Consider the following 6,957-nt stretch of genomic DNA (forward strand, 5'->3'; position numbering starts at 1 on the left):
TAGCGCCATTGCTCATTTCTGCAATGTTGAGAGGCCTTCAAGTCTAAATCCATCATGGCATTGAAGGAGGCACTTAATGCAAGCAACGAGTGCAACAACTATGTTGAAATAACGGTCATTGATTTAAGAAGTTTTTACAATTTTATTTTAAATTTGATTGGATCTATGTTTAATGAACTTTAAAATATATTAATATTTCTTGTGTTAATTAAATTTATTTTTTTCTTCTATTTTGTCTCAATAAATTCAGTTGTAATTGATTCAAGAAGTATTGGTCAAATTATCGATATTGTATATTATCAAAACACCAATAATAATAATATGAGTTTCACTATCCACTAACACTACTTCATCAATTTTGTCTTAATTTTCGTGACATATCATATGTCCATATTTTTATGGGATGAAAGAAGTATTTTTTTTTTCATTTTTCTCCGTATTGAATACTCCCTCCATCCACCATAAGTGAATCACTTTCCATTTTAGAATATCCCACTATAAGTGAGACATTCCATTTTAAGCAAAATATCATCTTACTTTATTTTTCCACATATTTTATTCTTTTCACTCATTTATTTTTTCCACCTCGTGCTTTATTTTCTCCACCCTGACTTTATTTTAAATCTTATATACCAATTCGAGAAGGGTAGGTAGTTTTATTGGTCCTGTTTGGAGCCACGTGCATCAGCTAACGTGGCTTCCTTCCCTTTTATGAGAAAAACGCCTAAACTATTGACGACCAAAAATAAAACAAATAGTACTAACCCTAAACCCTAAAAAAAGAATTATAAATAGAAGATTCAACACTAAAGGAAATAGGAATCAAAGTAGTAAGGAAGGATGAGGACTACAGTGAAGGAATCAACAATGGTAAAACCATTGAAAGAAACACCGAGTGGAAGTGTGTGGCTCTCAAATTTAGACTTAGTTTTCTCCGACACCTACCATAGTCGGGTGGTCTACTTCTACCGCTCCGATCGCGGCCCCGGCTTCTTCGACACCGCGACGCTCAAGGAAGCTCTGAGCCGGGCCCTTGTTGAGTTCTACCCGTATGCAGGCAGGCTGAGAAGGGACGACAACGGCCGTATTGAGATCAACTGCAACGATGAGGGGGTTTCCTTCGTGGAGGCAGAGTGCGACGGCTCCATCGATGACTTGGGTGATTTCGCCATCCCCAAGCCTCACCTCAGCCTCACCCCCACCGTCGATTACTCGAAAGGAATTTCCACTTTTCCACTTCTTCTGCTCAAGGTGCGTTTCAATTACTATTATTGTCCATACATTCCAAAAGTTTCATTTTTGGAGCTCATTCATGTGAATTTCTCTACGTTGCAAAATGGTGTCAGCTACTCCACAATTCCTACTCCATCTACTCACAACAATATAAAATAATCCACTAACTTTTAACACTATTTTTGAATTCGGCAAACACAGTTAACTCGGTTCAAATGCGGCGGAGCAAGCATAGGTTTGGCCAATGAGCATCACACGTCAGACGGGATTTCCGCAAACAATTTGATGCGCACGTGGTCGGAAATCGCTCGCGGCCTAACCACCGTCCCTACTGTTTCCCTGGACCGGCGCGTCCTCTCGGCGCGCGAGCCCCCGCAGCCCCGGTTCCGCCACATCGAGCACCACCCTCCTCCGTCGCTCAAAACCCTCTCGACGGCCCCGCCGGTGACCCAACGTTCTCCACTTTCAAGCTCAGCCGCGACTTCATCAACGGCCTCAAGAAAAAATGCAACGAAAGCAGCGGCGGTGCGAATTACACCATGTACGAGGTGGTGGCGGGCCACGTGTGGCGCTGTGTGAGCATTGCCCGCGGCCTGCCGCTGGAGCAGGAGACGAAGCTGCAGTTTCCGGTGGATGCGCGGCAGAGGCTGCGGCCCCCTCTCCCGCCTGGCTATTTCGGCAACGGGATCTTCTATAGTGGCGCATTTGCTTTGGTTGGGGATCTGGTTTCGAAGCCGTTGAGGTTCGCGGTGGAGATAGTGCACGAGGCAATCGCTAGAATGGACGACGAATACATGAGGTCTGCTTTGGATTACCTGGAGTTGTATATGCGGAATGTGGAAGGCATTGTTCGCAGCCAAAACAATGTGAAATGCCCCAATTTCGGGGTAACGAGCTGGGTTAGGCTGCCGGTTCACAAGGCAGAATTCGGGTTGGGGAAGCCTGTTTTTGTGGGTCCCGGTGGAGCTCTCTCGGAAGGAAAGAGTTTTCTGTATCCTGATCAGGAGAATGAAGAGATCTTGTTGCTTGCAATCACGCTGCACCACCAACATATGGAACGATTTCAAAAGTTGCTATACGACAAAGATTCATGCATGATGCCGGAAATTTAACCGTTTGGTTAATACGTGTGTGTGTGTGAGAGAAAGTGTGGTGTGTTTTCAATAATTGCATGTACTGTGCATTCAGTGATTTATGTGTGTGTTCAATGACCTTCAAATTTGATTTCCAGGAATTTAATTTCAATTCTGATGTATTTGTACTTTTAGTTTATTGCAAAAGTTTCCGAATTTTTTTTGTTTACCGCATGCATATGAATAGTCGTTGTTATTACCTACTCCCTCCGTTCCATAGTAGTGGAGTCATTTTGCCATTTTGGTACATTCCATAGTAGTGGAGTCATTTCCCTTTTTAGTAAAAGTTAACACATTTCTTCTCACTTACTTTACTCTCTCTTACTTTATTCTCTCTTCATCTCTCTACTTTCTTAATCTCCGTGCCGAAAAGAAATGCCCCTACTACTATGGAATGGAGGGAGTATTTTTGTATAACATGAAATTCCTTTGTTCACTGCCTAAAGAATTATTTTGTCATTTTTAGTTGTTCATGATTCAATAAAGTCATTTACTTTTTTTTTCACTTTTGATATACGAATCTCACATTCTACCATTTTTTTACACTCACAATCTGTTATAAAACTAATATGGAGTATGTTTAATCATACATAATTTTTTTATTACGTTCCAAATGTAAAAGATGAAAATAAGTTACTCATTGCAGCATTTCAAAACGGCAATTCCGTCGTCTTAGCGGCCCCCACACTCCGGCCTGACATCATGTGAGAGGGTTAAATTAGGGTACGCAGTAGCCCGTTAAGGGGAATGCCTTAACCCACTTACTGCCAGAAGCCCATCTCCGAAGGCCTCACACTTGTGCCTAAGAGATGGAAGCAACTACACACACTTGTGCCTAAGAGATGGAAGCAACTACACGACAGCAGTGGAATTTGAACCCAGACTCATTGCAGCAAGATCTGCCCCTCCGTTGCCAACTGCGCTACGCCCCTGCGGGCGAAAATAAGTTTTACTCATATTAACCAACGAACTAGATTAATGGATGAGATTAATACTTTTATATGGACAAATAACGTTGGCTTTGACCGATAAACACCATCATTGCATGTTTTTAAAATCTATATTTGGTCAGTTTTAAAAAAATAATCACATTTAGGGATAATATAAATTTTAATGAGAAATTGATAAAGTAAGAAAGATAGAGAAAAAAAGTGGGTAAAGTATGAGAGCGAGGAGGAAAAGTGGAAAAAGTATGAGAGAAACTTTCAATTTTTAGACATGAGACTATTTTTTGTGGACATCCTAAAATGACAAAATGAGACTATTTTTCATGGATAGGAGAAATATTATTTTATACATTAACATATTTTATTACTCTCTCCGTTCCCTCATAGTTGAAGTGGAACTTTTCGGCACGGAGTTTAACAAATGGATGTTGCGTGTTTTAAGTAAATAGATAAAATAGTAAGAGAGAGAAAAAAGTAGAAAGAATAAAGTAGAAAGTGAATAAAGTAGAGAAAATAAAGTAATAGAAAGTAAAGTAAGAGTAAGAAAAAGAAAAAGTGTTACTACTATATAGAAAATGGCTAAACTATGATGGAACGAATGAAGTATCATTTAACAAATAAATAAGTTGTTATCATGTGTATAAAAGTAATCAAAATTATTAATTTGATTACACTATCATGTGTATAAAAGTAATCAAAAGTAATCAAAATTGTCATGTGTATAAAAGTAATCAATATTTATTCTTTTAATTCTACCCCCACTATTTTATTACACTATTATGAATTATTCCGACGGACACTTCCTTCGAGATCACATCTCAGTCTACATCGTAGCATGTTACTTTGCCAAATCATAATTGATCACTACCTGAAATAGTGAAATGTATGAGTTCAATGCACAATACTGCCCTTGTTCTAAAAGAATATGCATTTTGGATTCAACACGAATTTTAATATAAAATTGTAAATTAGAAGTAGAGTAAAAAAATAATTAAAGTATTATTAGTAGAGAGTAAATTTCATCTCATTAAAGAGAAAAACCTTTACAAAATTAGAGTGCATATTTTCATACGAGACCTACCAAATAGAAATCGTGCATGAAATTTATCCAATCAAATCAATTTGATATGGTTTGCTTTAGGTCAACAATGAGCTGGTTGTCCAATTTTAGTTGATGTGATCAATCATCTTTTAATTTCAGTTGATGTGATCAACCATCTTTATTTTATTTTGCATTTTCAAATTGCAACAATTGTTGAGATCAGAAAAATGGCTTACAAACTCCAACCCCTCATCACCATTCTTGAAGGAATCCATGATTCAACAATATCATTTACTTTTTTTTTACTTTTGATATGCTAATCTCACGTTCAACTAATTTTCCACAGTCACGATATGTTATAAAATTAATACGGAGTATGTTTAATCGTACATAATTTTTTTGTACTTTACGTTTCAAATGTTAAAGTATGCTTATACTACTACAAATCAATTTAGAGATTTAGAAGATGAAAATAAGTTATTCCTATTAACCAACGAACTAGATTAATGGATGAGATTAATACTTTTATATGAACAAATAATATTGGCTTTGACTGATAAATACATGTATATTTGGCCAGTTTTGAAAAATAATCATATTTGTGGAAGACACAAGTTTTAATGAAAAATTAGTAAAGTAGGACAGATACGAAAAAAAGTGGGTAAAGTATGAGAGCGAGGAGAAAAAGTAGGAAAAGTATAAGAAAAAACTTTCCATTTTTAGAAAAGATTGTGAATGTAAATCTCACGTTCAACTAATTTTTTATTTATAAAACTAATACGAAGTATGTTTAATCGTACATAACTTTTTTGTATTTTACATTTCAAATGTAAAAGTACGTTTATACTACTACAAATCAATTTAGAGATTTAGAAGATGAAAAAAAGTTACTCCTATTAACCAACGAACTAGATTAATGGATGAGATTAATACTCTTATATGGACAAATAATGTTGGCTTTAACTTTTTTGTATTTTACATTTCAAATGTAAAGGTATGTTTATACTACTACAAATCAATTTAGAGATTTAGGCCATCCACAATGGGGCGGACGAAAGCGCACCCGATGCACCGCGGACGACGGACGATGCGTCGTCCGCGGACGAAGCGCGGACGATAGAGCATCGTCCGCCCACTGTGGGCGACGCGGATGATGCAACGCCTTTTAGTTTTTTTTTTAATTCGAAAATTTTGTTATATATATACTCCAGCTTCACTTTTCATTTGTAACTTTTCGATTAACTTTTAAACTCTCAAATTACGCTATAAAATGGATTCTGGTGGATACTCAAGTCCTAGTAGCCCGATGTTTGGAGATGGCGCACGGTGGTCGGGTACACAACCTGGCGAATATCGGTCGTTCGACGCCAACACGCATTACGATCCGGACTTCAGTACGGATTCGTACGGTCTCTCCGACATGGAGCCGTCTCCAACTCGCCCTGCCGCCGCTTCCCGTCGTGCCGCCGCCCCCGCTAGAAAGAAGAGGACCAAGCACCGGGCGCACAAGTTGCCACCTCCAAAAACTTGTGAAGAGTACGCCCCCAGCCGTACGAACTACCAGCCGGATGAAACCCTCGTCTTGGAGAGGTGTTGGGTGGATATATCGGATATATCAATGATTTTTTTGTCGTTCTTTTAGTTAATCGTTGTGTTTTTTAATAAGTTTGCATTTATATATTTGAAAATATTTAAATTAAATAACAAAACAATAGTAAAATGCTTAGGGCGCCCCACTGCAGGTGGAAGGGCAGGAGGATAAAATGCTGACTTGGCGGTGCATAGGGCGGGCTTTAGGGCGCGCCTTAGGGCGCCCCATTGTGGATGGCCATAGAAGATGGAAATAAGTTATTCCTATTAACCAATGAACTAGATTAATGGACGAGATTAATACTTTTATATGGACAAATAATGTTGGCTTTGACGGATAAATACCTCTATATTTGGCCAGTTTTGAAAAATAGTCATATTTATGGACGATATAAGTTTTAATGAAAAATTGGTAAAGTAAGAAAGATAGGGAAAAAGTGGGTAAAGTATGAGAGCGAGTAGAAAAATAGGAAAAGTATAAGAGAAACTTTCCATTTTTAGAAATAAGGCAATTTTTTGTGGACATCTAAAAATGACAGAATGAAACTATTTTTCATGGAATAAAGAAATACTTTTATTTTAAACATTAGCATATTTTATTATCTTTAACATATAAATAAGTTGTTATTATGTGTGTATAAATAATTAAAATGAAATAGGTAAATGAAATTAGTTATATATATATAGTTATACATCAAGTTAGCTAATTAAATTAGCTTAGACATAGGATATACTCATATACACGAATAAACTAAGCATACATGTATATTCATAAAGATTGTGTAGGTGTACATATGGGTGACAGGTAAAGACTTTAGAGCATTCCCAACGGTGAGCAGCAGCTCACCGTCCGTCCTTGCCGCTGGCAAGGACGCGCTCCGCCACCATTGCGCTCTTGCCGCTGGCAGGGCGCTGCTCTATGCATAGAGCACGTCCGTGCCAGCGGCAAGAGCACAGCGCGTCGACGTGGCAGCTTCCGATTGGCCCGTTGATTTGTCATTTTTTATTTATT

General features: G+C 37.9%; 1 pseudogene; it reads left to right on the forward strand.

Annotated features, from left to right (window-relative positions):
- Positions 1-796: 796 nt before the first annotated feature.
- LOC121789664 lies at positions 797-2,535 on the forward strand (annotated as a pseudogene).
- Positions 2,536-6,957: the final 4,422 nt, after the last annotated feature.

Source organism: Salvia splendens, unplaced genomic scaffold (assembly GCF_004379255.2).
Source record: "Salvia splendens isolate huo1 unplaced genomic scaffold, SspV2 ctg304, whole genome shotgun sequence".
NCBI classification, from domain to species: Eukaryota; Viridiplantae; Streptophyta; class Magnoliopsida; order Lamiales; family Lamiaceae; genus Salvia; species Salvia splendens.